At 42.6% G+C, this 16,560-nt stretch overlaps 1 protein-coding gene across 4 annotated transcripts in view; it reads right to left on the bottom strand.

The window, feature by feature from the left end:
- MARCHF1 (membrane associated ring-CH-type finger 1) overlaps positions 1–15,995 on the bottom strand; it is a 236,410-nt gene extending 220,415 nt beyond the window's left edge. The window contains exons 1-3 of one of the 4 annotated variants that reach the window (XM_040554927.1): positions 15,865–15,949; positions 8,570–8,714; positions 5,038–5,169 (exon numbers count right to left, since the gene is read on the bottom strand). The gene's annotated coding sequence lies outside the window, so the exon portion shown is untranslated. Of the gene's footprint in view, positions 1–5,037; positions 5,170–8,569; positions 8,715–15,864 lie in introns of all 4 variants that reach the window. The other 3 variants (XM_040554929.1, XM_040554928.1, XM_040554934.1) reach the window with 3 other exon arrangements.
- Between the last annotated feature and the right edge of the window lie 565 nt (positions 15,996–16,560).

Here is a 16,560-nt window from a genome sequence, read left to right as displayed (position 1 = left end):
TACTCGTGTTTTAGAGGTAATCCTTGCATCTGTCATCAAGTGTTCCTCAGCTACATATAATTCCAACAGCTTAACAAACCTCACAAATAACACTCTTCTCTGAGAACAAGTTCTCAAAAAATACAGTGAATATATTACATAGTATATAAACTAAGAAAATTAGAGAAGATTACTTACGATAGAAGGAAGAGGATGTCTTCTGAGCCAAAATTACTAATTCTTTTTCTTAATCACAAAATTCTCAAAATAGAGAATTGAGGTAGCAGCAGAGGCAAGTCACACTGAACACCAAATCTGTTCTTAAATCCTCCACTAAATAAGCAAGTACGGATGTCCAGAGAGGTGACTAGACCAGCAGTTCCAATTACGCTTCCTGAAAAAGCTCTAAATTAACCATTAGTTATTTCTTTCTTTACAAGGTATGGTGTCAATGAAGTGATTTCCAACCGTGATACAAAACTATTCATGGTATTCTTGTTACAGAAAATTCCTTAATTGGATGCCAGAGATGCTTCCTGGCAGGAAATCGCGCAATTGTCAAATGTCTCACTAGCTGAAAAGGCCTCGATTTGTAATTTCAGAGTACTTGCAGTACCTGCCAATTCCATAATCCCTGCAACATTTGTTACAGGACAAACACTAAGTCTAAGCTTAAAATGCTGACTGAAAGCTTGAGAAAATGGTTTGACTTACATCTAACAATGCTATCCCAAAATGAGCAGTAAGTTAGTTCAACGTGAAATCTTACTTGACATTGGAGTAATGAGAGCTGTGGCAAAATACTCACTTTTTCAGCATCAAGAAGTTCATGACAGTGAATATTCAATTCATGTCCCACAAGGTGTGTGGAGCTTGTGCCTGCTTCTCCAGCCTCAAAGCTGAGTAAAACTTGGTGTGTCCGTCTAGTGAGGATGCTGCAATTGTCTACGAAGAGTAGCAATTTATAGTGTTGACCAAGATTTGCACGCTCCTGCAGAGTATGACAGTCTTTCCCCAGTGGGAATTACTATCATGCAGTTACACTACTGTATGTGGTACTAACGCAATAGCTACACGACAGCACAAGTATTATATAGTAGCAACTATCAGCATATTCAGAAAGGGAAAATCGTGTTCTTTGTTGCTTCAGCCTACAAAATATTCATCTATAAGGTGGGTGACTTTATACTCAGTATCTGTGAAAAGATCAGCGTTCAAAGATCCATTTGAGAAGAACAATTCCTTTCACTTTACAGGAAAAAATACGTTTTTTTTTTTTCATGTTCACAACAGAAGTGGCAAGTAGTAAAGATAAGAATTTGCAAGCTCCTAATCCTACATGTACCACTTAACAATTGATTTATCAAGGGTATATTTGGAAATTTAATTCTTTGGACTCTTTCCAGCTCACGTGACTATTCAGGTTTTGAAGCTCCTCTAAAGTCTTCTCCTCATTGCCTGTCTGAGCAGATTAACCTATAAAGAAAGAGGTATGCATTGTGTCAAAGTGCCACTGAAACAGCACTAGGTGATAACTTGGGGGATCTCATCTCATTCGAGACACAGTAATGGAGGACAGGCCACGCCACAATGCCACAAAATGAAAACACTTTTAAAATACAAAAATGGAAGGGCAAACAACTGTGTCTAACAAACAACTCAAACCTCTGCAAAACAAAATGTTGCATTTAATCGCCATCTGATGTTACACTTGAAAGATGTATCTATTACTTTCAGACTGAGCCAGTACTGGCAACAGATAAAGTAAAAATTATTTGGATGTGCCTGTCTGCTCCTGGATTTCTACAGTTGGAAGAAAAATCCCAGCAGTTAAGCCAGTGATATTTCTTGTTATAACAATAGCTGACGTTTTATTTCACATACTCCTAATGGACTGCAAGAAGAGTCCTGCCAGTTCCAATAGCCTGGAAGTGAAGAACAGCTACCCAGTGCATTTAGCAATGCCCTCAGCTATAAGACCTAACAGTATCTATAACCACAACTATGACCACGACCACAAATATATTTCAAGAAATGTCATACCACAAAAAAAAAAAAAAGAAGCAATCAGAATATTCTAACAGGTTTGCAAAGCATCAGGGCTAAAACACTTCTGGAATTCATAGACATTTTAAGTCAATGGAAGAAAAAGGAAACTTTCAGTATATACCAGTAAAAATCAGCCATAATGTTTTCTTTGTCTGGGACACAAAGTGAATAAATACATCAGAGGCAGGGTGGCTAACTACGAACCTTTTTGGAAAGAACCACTTTTCCTGAAATTTGTTTCCCTACAGAATATGACTGCCTACTATAAGGAACAAAAACAACCTCAAAAAACGTCTCCAGAAATCTGCTGTGCAGATTGGTGTTTTTTTTTTTTTTTTTTTTTTTTTTGCTGCCACAGAGAGCTGGAAAACCTGAAATCACATCAGCCATAAATGAAAGGTGCCTGTCACAGAAAGCATCCTGAGAATCCCACTTTAAAAAAAAAAAAAACTTGGGATAATTAAAAAATGACACTGACAGTGTGCCACTTAAGTTTCCCTGACTGCTTACCCCTCTTTGCCACGTTATGTCACTCTCCAGTGGAAAGGTTCCAATTATATACACAAATGTACATGTATACAGGCACTGACAGATGTCAATAAATGACATTTCTACAAATCTTCTAAGTTAATCCCTACAGCACGCAGGCAAGAAGCCAGTCTTGGGGAAAAAAAAAAAAAGGCTTACCTTTTCTGCAACTTTGCTTAAAGTTCTGGAGAGAACTGGAGAAAGCAGTTCTCTGTTTTAATTCCAACCGGAGACCAACTACTGAGGCATTTACTCCTCAATAAATGCAGAGTAGCACGGGCTAAAGAGTTCCAGGATTAACTAAATAAGACCATGTGTAATTTAAACCTCAGTAGCATGCCCTGTCTTCTATAAACCAAGTGTATGTTCCTGGTACCCAGCAATACAACACCCACAACATCTGAACAATACGTACATATTCGTGATTATGGAAGGTGGAAGGCTGAGACAAAGGAGCCCAAAGAGCCTCTACGTTTAAGTATCTGCACATCCCCCTAACAGCAAGGGACCTCATCTTGGCCGTCTCCACAGATGGAATTACATGGGCCAGTGGGGCAGGACTGCTACTTTTCCCTGTTTCCCTCCTTCAGTTTAGCACATAACACTCCAGTACTCAAAAGGCATCTGCAGAGGTGGGTACAAGTGAGCTGCTCCAGGCCCTGCACTTGCCATGTTCCTGCTAACAAGGCTTGTGAAACTGGGCCAGCAAGCTGGCCCCTGTCCCACCAACTGGGCGCCACGCTGCTTTTGATCAACAGGCAGAGCACAGGCAGCTCTGAAATCAGGGAGAGACATCTTGTGTTAGACTGGCCAGTGATTAGAATAAGGTGGAGATGTCAGAGATTTGACCTTGAGTTGCCTATGTTAGGAGTGAACATTATGGGATGCCAAGCTGAGATGCTTCTCGTTAATGCTTCCTAACGAGAGGAATTGATGGGATGAGAAAACAGTTTTCTGGGAGCTCTACACAGGACATTTCCTTGTCCATGAATAACAACGCTGGTTTTTGGAAACAGAGTTGTTCTATTTCAGTTGCTGAGCAGGTGGTCTGTTAAATCTTACAAGTTATGTCTGGTAGTTAAGTATTGGTGTAAATATTTTATTAAACTTCCCAGCTTATAATAAGCACTGCTTAGCACTATTTTATGCAACATAGGCTACAGAAATTATTCTACCAAGGAGAAACAACAGGATGAATGCGAAGCGGATAACCACAATTGTTTATTTTAATATGAAAGGGAAAAAAGATTGTGAATTCTAAGTTCAATGTGCCTGTTTGGGGAAGAAGCATCTTCTTTAATTTTGAGCAGTTTAGCAGTTTACAGCCTACGCAAATAAGCATACATTATCTTTTTGTTCTCGTTCTTTTCATCTCATCCATTTATTTATTTGATTAAAGACCTACATTATAAACAGTTTAATCACCCAATCTATATTTCTATAAAGCTGAGGGACCATTCTGGTTGATAGTTGCTCTTCCAGTCAATTAAACACTACCTAGTTTCTCTGTCAAAGTTGCAAGCCATTTTCTGTTTTATTTCTTGGCATTTTCCCCCCTTTGCAAGCAACTTAAACGGTTCTGTGGTGTAAATAACATACAGGATATTCATTATACTTTAAACAGCATTTTTATTACTATTTTTTTTTGTTTATAGTATTGAAGAAAGGAAATCTCTCCCCCTGAGAATTTTAATTATCATGTTCTCGGATGTCTGCTATATTGTTTGGTGAAATGAAGAAACTCCTATTATTAGAACAAAAAGCAAAATTGCCTGTCGCAATTCTCACCAGTTTGTTCACATACAAGAGCATAATTTATTGTCCTTGCAGTAACAAAGTTTTTGACACTTCAGAAGAATTGTTGTAGAGACTGTGAGGCATAAAATCGTAATTTAGGGATCCAAAAATAAGCTTCAATTCTTATTCAGCTGAAGGTGAAATGGAAAAATAATGTATTTCAAAGAGATAAGACTACTCTGCTGCATACTTCCAGTCAGGCATCTGAATTCTCCATCTGCACTGTTAAGTAATGCAGCAGGACCTGCAATGGTTGCACAAGCAATTAGACAACATCATGTTTGAAGTATCATTATTGGAACTTCATATCCAATACAGCATTAAAGTACGGAGACCCTTCCAGCTTTGTAAGACCTCTTTCAAGGGAATAAAAGCAAAACTCATAAAGCTGCAAAGGTCCTACAGAGGCCACAGCACTACAGAGCAAAGCAGAAGGGGAACTGGAGTAAGCGTCACACTTCCACATTAGTTTAAGTAGAAGCTAGGTCTGAGGCTAAATAATTAAAAGTAAGAGCAGAATTCTTCTTTATGTTACCTTTACTGAACCAAAAAGCATCCATCATAACGTAGTTTTATCTCCTGAATAATACTGACGGTCACTGAATATATAGACACAATGCCTGGCTCAGAAAGATCCCTAGAGCTGGTACTCTCTACAGCAAACAAGCACTAGAATTCCCTCACCTTCACAGGCAGGCATCCAATTTTTCATCTTCTGCTGATTAGAGCCTGACCTTCACATTGGGCATCCAGAAAAGGAGAGAAATATACAGTGAAAAAACATCTGCAAACACTCCGACCAGCATCAAACAGGACCTACATGGGTAGAAGAGGATATAAGCTGTATCTCCAGAGTAACACTCAGCCGCCTGTGAACTACATTTCTCCCCTAGTAATCCCTGCCTCATTCACCATGCACAATAAACTAAGGCTAGAGCTCTACGGATAAAAATGTCATTCATTCTACAACTCTGATTTATCCCCAGCACATCCGAGTTTTGTGTAACAGTTCTATGGGGAGGGGAGGAAAAAAAAGCATAGTGCAGTCCTAAGACATACTCAAATGCACACAGGAGACCCGCAGAGCAACTGGAGTCTGCTGTACCACCCAAAGCAGGTAATGTTGCTGAGGCTTCCTGTGGGCACACCTGCAACCTGTCCTCCTTCAGCCTCTCATAGGGTACAGGCAGTGCCAAGCTGATGCTCTGCTTATCTACCTTCCTGGCCCAGCCAGATCAATTCCTTTTTTCTTTTTGTGTAAAGGCCCAGGCTCATTCTTCGTCCCTACCATTTTTAACTCCTTGTTTCAGGTTTGCAGACCCTTCCTCCCAAGCAGCCTCCCCTTTCAGAGCTCCTGGGCACAAGACTGCATGTGTCAGCAGGGCTACATGCACCCTGATCTCCTACAGCCCAAACGACTCATGTTCGTGATTTCAGAGGAGTCCCGCTTTGTCTCAGCCATTAAATTTTAGGGAGGTGTTAGCTATTAAAGTCTAAGACTTCACAGCACAAGACCAGGTGTTTTCAAGGTCTGTTATTTCCCACAAATGGATAAATCTTCTAAATGGAAGGGGAGAAGCACATTCCTTGCACAAGAACCAATTCATTTTGTTTCAAGGCCCCGTTCTTACAGCATCAGCACGTGTAACTTTCCAGCAACATTTGACGTTTATCCTTTTCCCTCAGTTCACGCCTCTAAACTTCCTGAAACTGTTGAAAGTTTCTTCTCAAAAGACACATCACAGCAGAAGTTTCAAGCCTAGCAAAAGGCATAGCTAACAATGACCAGTGTCCTATGTTAAGGAAACCTAACTGTAAATAGATTATTAGGGTAAAAGAAGAGTATTCACCATTGACCAGATTCTCCAAGGCATTCCAACTACTTCAGAAGTTTTACCCAATCTATTTCAGAAGTTTTACCAATACAACTCCTTTCTAGCTCATTCTTTTATATATATATATATAAATTTTGTATTTCCCCATGTTGAATCTCCATTGACTTTCTGTGGAAAATTCTGTTATCTCCAAATTGTTTTCACTCGGTGGTGTTTGTTTAAACTGGTAACTTCTGTTTACAAAACCCCTCTCTGTACCATTTCAGCAAAAAAGGGCCACACGTGATGTCAAATATACTTAACTTTGGGTCACATACTTCTATTTTGATTTCTTTATATTGATATATTCACCTCATGTGAATTTTATTTTAGAAAAATAACACAAAAGCATTCCCTTGTCCCATGAATTTAGTTCCTTGCTCTGGCAGGCATTTCATCATCTTTATGAAGGATTATTCACAGATTTCTTGGATGCAGTAAGGTACTTAAATGCAGTAAGATATGGTTTGATATCCAGTACCTTCAACTAGGAGGCTGTTCTATTGGTTAGAAACCCTATTCTGATTTCTAGAGTAAATTTATTTACAGCCAGTACGCTCATTTGTTCTCACAGCAGTGTTGTCCTATTCTAAGTAATTCTTTCCCTGTGTTTATCTCCACACATTTATAGAGTGCTTGTACTCCCTCCCAAATTTCCCTTCAATCCAAAGAAGCCAAGCTAATAACACGATGTACTTTCAACCTTTTGACACATATTTTGATGGTTTTTTAAATCACCATTGATCTTATTTACAGTTGAGCTATACAGCTATATAATCACAGCTGAAGCAAAAGAGACTTTGATCTGTCACACCTTAGTAGTGCACAGCTTCTCTTTGGTAAATTCATAGTACCTTTTTCTAATTTCCTTTTACCATTATGTCCCTGAAAGCAGTTTAAGAATTTGAATAACATTGAGGTCAAACACATAATCCTGCAGTTGCCTGGATTCATCTTCCCCGTTTCTTAAAAACGTACACTGCTCTGTTAATTTCTAATTAACTATCCCCTCTCCTTTCCAGCAGATCCGCACTCAGATTCCACCTTGACTCCATTTCCATACCTTTGGGCCTTTTCCTGGTGGACCTATAAACTCCTGGTGAAAAATATGACACACAAGTTTTAAGACAAACCTAGACTTCCACTGCTTCCTCATCCCCACTGTATAGTTGTATGACTTCAATACTCTGTTCCTTTCTTGGAAACATATCAGATGAACTTTGTGCTATTTAATCCAGTACCCTTTGAAGGGTCTAACTCAGCTTGACAGTTTATCTGTTCTGGCTATCTTCAGTCCTAAGGCACTGAAAAATCCAGTTGTGATGAAGAATATGTTCATTATTTCATGAGTTCAAGAGTATCTTAATGACAGCTTTGCAGAGCATGTATATGTTTAAACACTGTTTAGAAAGAAGTAATTATAATGGTTACAGCCCTTAAAAGTAGTCTGACTTCTTAAAGATCCATAAAGAAATTTTGATAACAATTCTGGGGGGGAAAAAAAAATAATGTCATTCCATTAGCTCCAACTATGCCTCAGACAATCACAAGCACCCCCTCACTTTTTGCTTCCTATCTATTATCATTACCTGGACTCCTCACATATGTTTAAGCAGCATCATAACATGCGTTGTAGCCTATCGCTAGTGACTAGGCTTTTAGCTGAACAATGACCCCTTTTCAAGTATTAAAATATAAATCTAATTTGATTAGACTCAACATGTAACACAATATATATCGTATGCCACAGCACAAAGCCAGAACAGGCAGCAGACACCTGCTCTACAACACTTGAAAATTTCACTCCTTAATATTTAACAAAATACTCTCATCACAAGCTTGTTGTTTAAAATACCCATAGAAAATGAAGATGAAAATGGATGTATACTGTTACGTGATGCTCATAAAAGCCTATCTGAGGCCTGACAAAGGAGCAGAGGGATGCTGGCAGGCTGGACAACCCAAATACAACCATGCTCAGCTCCTCCCAGAAACCTTTGGCCCACGAAAGGCCCAGCACCACACGGCCGGAGGAGCATGGGGGCACGCTGAGGGGCAGGAACCCATACGAAGGGCTCAGAGGAGGGGACGTCCTGCCTGGTCCCTCCCAGGACAGCCCCACCATGTGTCCGCATCACAGCACCTGGAGCGGGTACAGGTGTGCAAGACCAAGCCAAGACCAAGGCAGGCGAGCTGGCCAAGAGAGCTGTATTCTCTCTACATTTCCCCACTAACAGGCCTCCACGCTGCTCGGCCAGGGAAAGGAGCAGGAGGAGGCCCCGGTGCAGTCTGTGATCATGCGGGCACCCTGCGTGTCTGCCCGTGTTATCCCTGGGGCCTACCATGCATGTACACACGTGTGTGACGTGGGTGCACTCTGCATGCATATGCCTGCTGGGAATCCATTTGGCTACTGGTTGGACCCGGGACACGGAGCTGTGGCAGCCTCACCCCGTCAGGATCCTGGACCAGACTCGGTATTTTTGCCTGGCACAAGGGAAGAAAAGGCTTTTGAAAAGTTAAACACAGCATATAGTTCAAATGTGATTTTCTTCTCCCATCCACATACGGTGATCATCATCTTTCATTCTGTATCTCGATTTGGTTCTTTTTCCACTATTTTCCACTCAGATCATTTCACCCACTTCATATCAATCTTCCCCTTATCATAGATATTTCCTCCCCTCCTTTTCACTTCCACCCTACCCCAACTCAGTTTTTACCGGATTGTTTTCCTTTAGTTTGCTTAGGCCTTCCTCCATTTTCTATAATCTTACATTCGTCTTCCTCTTCATGAAATTCTTTTTATATCATTTCCTCTAAATTCTTCAACCACCCTTTCAGTAAGGATAAAAACTGCCCCTTATACAGTCTGTCATTTCTCTTCAGCTTTCTTCCTGCTTGCCAAAGCTCATTCTTTGTAACATCGCCTTTTGCTCTTCTTCAAAGAGAAACACATGCAATTGAGACACTCTTCTTCCTACTTAAATAAAACATGGCTATTTTCAAACACTTACTGAGTGAACAGGGTTTGTATTCTTTTTTTTTCATAGGAGGACAGAACAAAATCCACAGACTATTACTACAAATGTAGTTCAAAAGAATCAAAAAATTCAGAAAACTGAGTTTCTCACAAAGTGCTAGAGCCCCATCATGTAACAAACCCACCACGGCAATACTTGAGGTTTAACTATTTCTTTTCCCCTCCTTCCCTGTGTGTGGCTGCAGAAAGGAGACCACGTTCACACACGTTTCTTCCTACCTTGTTACACCTTACCAACTCTAGCAAATCTACATCTGATTGCAAAGATCAATTAAGTTCTTTACTCTAGCAAGAGCTTATCAAAGAGCTTTCATCTTCTCGAAGCATTTTGCCTCAATCGGACAGTGAGCCCCTTTCTTTCAGCTCCACAGAGTACAGCACCTGACTGGGTAGGAAGACCAGCATTTGAGGGGCATTTGCAGATGGAATTAGTTTGGGTTTTGTTTTGTTTGCAGATATGCCATCTTCTATCCAATAACACATATTCTGTTAGGACTTCCTCCTCTAGCCTAAGATACCAATTTTACTGGTAGATTTTAAAATGGTATTACACAAACAAGGGAGATATATTTTAAAAATAACTCTACAGGACTGAAAATATTTATCAGCCTTATAATAAAGCACCTGTTTTCAAGAAAGCCCATATCCCTGACTCTTTAATGACTGTTTAGCCACACGTAGAGCTAGCACAGAGAAGGACAATTTGATACTATGATTATGTAGAGGAATTTTCTGTACTTTGAAATTATTACCACTCCCCAGAGAAACAACTTAGCCGTGTTACCTGACCAGTGTTTGGCTGTATCTGGCAGAAGGGCTTTATAGAAAGAGAGACCACAACACTGCAGGGGAGACAGTATACATCTTTCAGAGGGTTTGGCACCCAAGAGCAATGCTTGGGGTTTCTCTCCAAAACAAACAAACAGCAAGACCCTCTGACCCTGCCAGGAAAGGACTCTGCCTGTGTTCATAGATTACGTGGCAAGGACAGACATCTGGCCATGCAGACTGACGTGAGTTCCACATATTGAAATCGCAGAAGCATGACACGTCTTCCTTTGGGAACCACAATCATCCCTTTCCCAAGAGGGCCCAAAATCAGGAAAACGTGATTAGAGCCAGTTCTGCTACACACCACTTTCTGCTAGTACGTGGGGCTCTCACTCCACAGCCTACCTGTGAGCACGATTTTTTCTTACTCCGGTTGATAGCATCAAGGTCCTTAAACAGCAGAGAGCTCACTACAAGTGCCTCTGCACTCAGCTGACCCCGATAACCAGAGAGCTGGAGTTCACCTCACATTCGTCTGCTATGCAAAGGGTTCTAGCTGATCATTTCCAGCACTGCACCAGGATTAATGCTGCCCTCCATGACCAAGACTGTTTTTCAAGCCTCCTTTTATCGTAGTTATCGAGTCCTACAGTGCCTTACCCTGGGCTTGCACTCTGCCCTAAAACTCTGACCATGCAACATCCATGTACCCTTACCTTGTCAGAAGACAGCCCCAAGTGCACACTTCTCTGTTGGCTAGAAATCTTGTCCCAGCCCTTACTTTATTGCTACTTGATCTCATGCCAGTATTTTCTCCCTTAGGTTAGGCATCTATCTAACTCAGCTCTTGCTACATCAATTTTATAGTTGATTCTATGTATTAATCATTATTTCCTCTTTGAACCTTTCCTTTCATGCTCAAGAAGTCCCTCACTTCCATAACATCATCTCATATGACTGACTTCTGTGGAAAGCCAAGCTATTAGTACATTATGTACGAAGAAACCCCCTATATTCAACTAATTTTTTGGCTGCACTCAGGCCATATCAATGCCACGTAGGAGACATCACACAAACCAGCCGGCCACACCACAGTGGCCACGACACCCTGCATAGCTTCAGCAGCTTGCACCTGCACCTCCCCTGCCACACGGACAGACACCAGAACAACCCTCCTGCCTCAGGCACTCACTCCTCGCCACCACCTCCTCATCCCCCATGAAACACACAGCCATCAAGCCACAAGCCTATTTCCACTCAGTGACCCAACGTGACCAGAAGAACCCTGGCGGGCACAAAAGCTGTCCCCTACACATCCCTACTGGGAACCCTAGCCACGTGATGACATGATGATGATGTTTCCACAAGTTCCTGAGCCACTTCCCTGCCTCAGCTTCTCCACTCCGTATCTGCGTAAAGTGACCAGAAATAAAAATACAGATAGTAACAACACAAACAAGCAGTTTGTAATGCTTTAACAGACATCAAAAAGAGAACATGTTCCTCTGAGGAAAAGGGAGAGCTATCAGTGACCCCTCTTATTTGAAGAGCTTAACTTTGGAGCACAGATAAGTAGACGAAGAGTGCTGTTATCCCAAGCCAGAAATGAAACAAGCTTCTGGTTCTCAGACTCTCAAAGTGAGCTACTGAACAAAGTCCTTACGCTGTTTAACAATCTGAAGTAATTCATACCTTGTATTTCCCACTACGTCCCACATTGTCCAGCACGTTAATACAATCAAATATTACATACCCCTTTTACAGAAATCATGTTAGACATCTGGCTGCCTACCTAAAAGTCCGTTTGCAGGTACACAATGTCTCTACTTGGATTCCAGTTGCTGGGAGGCAATCAATGAAACATTCCCAGTACATCCAACCCTCCTCAATCTGCCAGACTTAAGTTTTATATTATTTTATTCTACCAAGGTCTGAGTGATCAAACTACAATTCTTTTTCTGTATGAAGAACACTAACATTGCTACATAGTCAGCTTAATATCGTAAAGCTTGGCTCTACAAAAATGCATGCACTTCTACTTAAAATTAAGTTTAATAATTCTTTCATTTTACAAAAATACTAAACTATTATTTGCTTTTTTAAAGGAATACACAGAATGGATTTAAGTCTTATAAACCAAAAACTGCGTAAGTTAGAGAATTTTCAAGTTGCAATTGATTGCATGCAGCTAGCCAGCAATAACATGCCACTCTTCCTCCCACTCCATGCACTGTATTATCAAGAGAAGTTTACATATTACGAAAGCATCCTTTCTGCTTTGTCTTAATTTCCAGTAACAGCTGCAACTGCAAGGGGACACCTCAGGTCCCGTTGCTTTGCTTTGTTTTCTTTTGTTGCCGACAGATGCTCATTGACAGAATGCTTTTCCCCATTTGCACGTTCAGAAAGAGCTGCCTCCTTCCACGCGCTGCACGCGGTGAGGCGAGGCTGCACACTGTGCTCTGTGACCACACCAGAGCTGGCCCGCTCACAGGTCCCTGGGACAAGCAGACATCTGTGGGTCTGCTCTGGGGCACATTGCTGTGAAGGACCCCCCAGCAGATAAGCAAAGCTCATGGGACAACGTTCAGGCAGGAACAGCACAACTCTCCCGACACGCAAGACACCAGAGACAATTTCAACACCTTGAACATCCTTGTGCAAAAAAACATTCATCTCGTAAGATCATAAAAGAGCTATAAATATAGTATCATCTTCACTGTGAAAACAGAAGCCTTGTTTTTCCATAGTCATCTTGTCTGAAGTTAACTTTATAAGCCTTCCAACACCGCCAAAACCGTCAGCCTCATGCTGACAGCCTGGGATCTAACCCATACACCTCTCTGAGGACCAGCGTGGTATCACTGGTGCAGTACGACTGCCAAAGCACCTTTAATTCCCCTGAACCCTAAGAACCATCGGGTAGAACAACCTATATGAGGTTATGAGTAGAGTGAAGTACTCTGGGGAGGTACAAAACTACACTGAACACGCACTCCTAACCAACTCCCTCCTACTTCGAACAACAGCACTCAAATTAATGAGATTCACCTTTTGGTGCATGCCTGGTTGCCAATGGATTTGGAAGAAAAGGCACTGAACCATCAAAATGGCCACACCAAACAAGTCCAACCAATATAGCTTACCGCATGAAATGGTAAAATAAGTTTGACTGTTTGCATCACGCAGCCTACTTTTTAACAGGTGCTTATGCCTCCTTCCCAAAGAGTTTCCTAAAAGCTACTATAACAACACACAGCAGCCTGGAAGAAAATCCACATTTCAATTACCAACGATTTGGAAAAATAATATTCAGTTCAAGAGAGATTTTTTTTTTTTTTGGCCTGTGATCACTCTGCTCACTTCAAAGGAACACACCTCATTAACCCTGATAATTAACAAGGTTATTCTCATCACATAAAAGGCTTAAGTTTCTCTATTAAGTCATTATTTGAATTTGCACTGCTATTAGATGATGAGGTTATTCTGGATTTAATTTCACATAATAAGATGTTTCTCTTTAAAGATTCTTCTTTTTTTTTTTTTTTTATTCAGGCACATAATTCTCATTGACATATATGTTACATGACAGTGAATCTACTGGATAGGGAAAGGATAACGTACATATAGAAACCAAACAAAATTCAATTCAAAAATCTAGAAGGTATAAGGCAGTAATTCCAAAGGCAGCACAAATGGAAAACAGGCATCTGATGGCAACATGGCTGTGGCAGCAGAAGCCAGCAACAACTGTCAAAGGAGAAAAGGACCAAGATCAGAAGGGGATATGCACAGCTTGGGAAAAGAAAAACGTGTGCACCAACTCCAAGTTTGACCAACCCAGTAAGACTTTACATGCTGTAGGCAAACTTCCAGCTCCCTTGCTCTTCACACTGCAAGTGCAGTACAGCACTTTTGGGGAATGTACGTATAGGTTTCTCAGGACTGACCAGCTTAAGAAGTCTTCTAAAATCTAATAAGCACTTTATTTTTCAAGTATAGGTGTTCCTTGTACATGAACTTGCTCCTTCCACAAGAGGAAGGACAATTGTCTAAAGCAAGACAGTTATTCTGAGGATATTAGAAGCAGGTAATTGCAGCAGTCATGTACAGAAATCCCACATTAAATACAGAAACCAAGATGACAGTTTGCCTCATTATGCACAGTGACATAATACTAGGTGACGTGTATTGTAGTTAACATAAGGAATAATCATAGCAGTAAAAAATTAGTCATGTTTACTTTGAAATTTAATTGCACAGGTTTCATAGGCAGCATACCCGATACCAGAGCATTCAAGTGCCTCGAATGTAAATACCTAGTTATGCCAAATTAACACACAAGGTTTTGCACACCTTTTTTTTTGCACGGGATTTAGTCACTAATAAATAATCCTAATAGTAATTCACTTAAAGGCTTGAACAGATGAAATTCCTATTGGAACAACAGCGAAGGGGAACCAGCTCACAGAGTTACACTCAGCCCAGTCCCACATGGGAGAGCACCACCAGCTTGACCCATCCGCGCACCTTAGAAGGGTATCGCTCATTTCACAGTCATTTTCCAGAACTTCCCACCCACCCCTTTTCTCCCCACGTTTTAAAGCATCCACTGCCAACTGCTGCCACAACTGATAGCAACAAGAAAAAAAAAAAAAAAACCATTAAACTCTTCCCATAAAGAGTATCAGGAGTGCTGTGAAATATTCAGAATAAACCAACTATGCAAGTCTAATCAGTGTGCAAACTCCCTAAGGAATTACCAATTTACAAGTCTCTCAAACACCTAAAAAGGGTAAGAAAGTTGTTAAAAATATAGGAGGGTACTTGTGAGTGAGCCATACACTGAATTTTCTTTTTAAAGTCTAGAGCAAGGAACAGTTTGTCAGCTGAACAAAGGCAGAAGCATGCAAACGAGATGAACAGGGGAGGTAATGGAGGACAACTCCAGGCAGCTTGACATTTGGGTGAGCCTTTTAGTCAGGAATTAGATGGTCACACACTTTTTAAGTATTACCAGAAGCATCATCACCGTACCTCCAAAAACACTCTGTACAAGGCTTGGACCCTGGGAAACACACCTGAACGATCCCAGAGCATCCAGAGCTACCTTTGTTAATTAATCCATCCCCGTTTTCCTTCCCAAATGAGGGTTTTCCAGCTGAACCCAAGCCCTGGGAGCCGCACACCTATACACCTGGGCTGCGTTCAGAGGTTTCCTTCCCTGCCCCAGCCGGGGGCTTGCTTTGCAGCGGGAGCAGCAAGGAGCTCACCGCGGCTTCTTGATTTTTCCTCCCTTTTTGAACAAACAGCCAAAGGAACCAGAGTGGCTCTGGCTTAGCTTTAATCAGTTTAAACCCAAAGACGGGAACTCTAATTAAAACCTGGACCTCCAGCTGTAAGAAACGGCTAATTAGCTCCCAACTTTTTAATGAGGCGCCGCGGCAGCATCCTCTCCGGCTGCTGGGGATTAAAGGGGAGACGGGCGAGCTCTCCCGGGCAGCCCCGGGCAGCGCAGCAGCTGCCTGCCCCAATCCCCCCCGAATTTCCCCCCAAACTGTCCCGGGCCTTCAGGCCACCCCCTGGGGCCGCGGGTCTCCCATCCCCAAGCCGGCACAACCCAAAGCCAGCCCCAAACCCAACCCCGTAGCGCCTCGAACGACGGCGGGGGGTCGCGGGGCGATTCACCGCCCCTCCACCGGGCAGCCGACGCCCCCAAACCACCAGACACCGGCTTGCAGCCTCCCCCCCCGAAAAAAATAGCAATTAAAAAATTAACAATAATTAGCGCTCCGCCGGCTCCTGCGCCGCCCGCCCACTCACCAGCGGCGGCCCGAGGAGCCTCAAGGAGCCCGGCGGCGGGGCAGCCGCTGCCTCCCGGCCGCTGCCTCCCGCCCGCCGCCGCCGTCACCGCCCGCCCCATCCCGCCCCATGCCGCCGCACGGCCCCGCCGGCCCGCTGCCGCGACACGCCCCCGACATGACGTCACCCCGCCCAGCCCGCCCCCCTCCCCGATAAACGGCCGCCGGGGGTTGGGGGGAGGGCGGTGCCCGCCCCGCGCCGTGAAGGGAGGGCGGGGGAGGGAGGCGCCGCCATCACGGTCTCGTGGCGGGGCTGGGCCCAGCAGGTGGCCTCGCTGCCTCCTGTCACAGCGGTCGTGAAGTGACAGCGGCTTGTTACGATCTTAAACAGTGAAAAGGCGATAAAAGTGTTTGCATTTTTCCTCTCACCGCCTCCCGGCACTAGTTTCAGCCCACAGTTGTAGTCAGACTTTCAGTCATACTCAGAATTTGCATCTTACTTATCATTGCATCTTCATTTGTGATTTCACCTAATCGGGTTTGTAACAGCAATTCTTATATCCTGAAAAATAAAACTGGAAAACAGCCTTAATTATTACTGCTCTGCCTTACTATTGTAACATACAGCATCAACATTCATTATCTCCTCTCTCTGAAAGGCAGCACTGGGGCGTAGGTTCCTGTTATCCACAGGATGCTTTTTCAAATACTGAATCTG

Source organism: Cygnus olor, chromosome 4 (assembly GCF_009769625.2).
Source record: "Cygnus olor isolate bCygOlo1 chromosome 4, bCygOlo1.pri.v2, whole genome shotgun sequence".
In the NCBI taxonomy this organism is placed as follows: Eukaryota; Metazoa; Chordata; class Aves; order Anseriformes; family Anatidae; genus Cygnus; species Cygnus olor.
The sequence above is the reverse complement of the archived record's forward strand: the minus strand, read 5'-3'. Positions and strand labels throughout refer to the sequence as shown.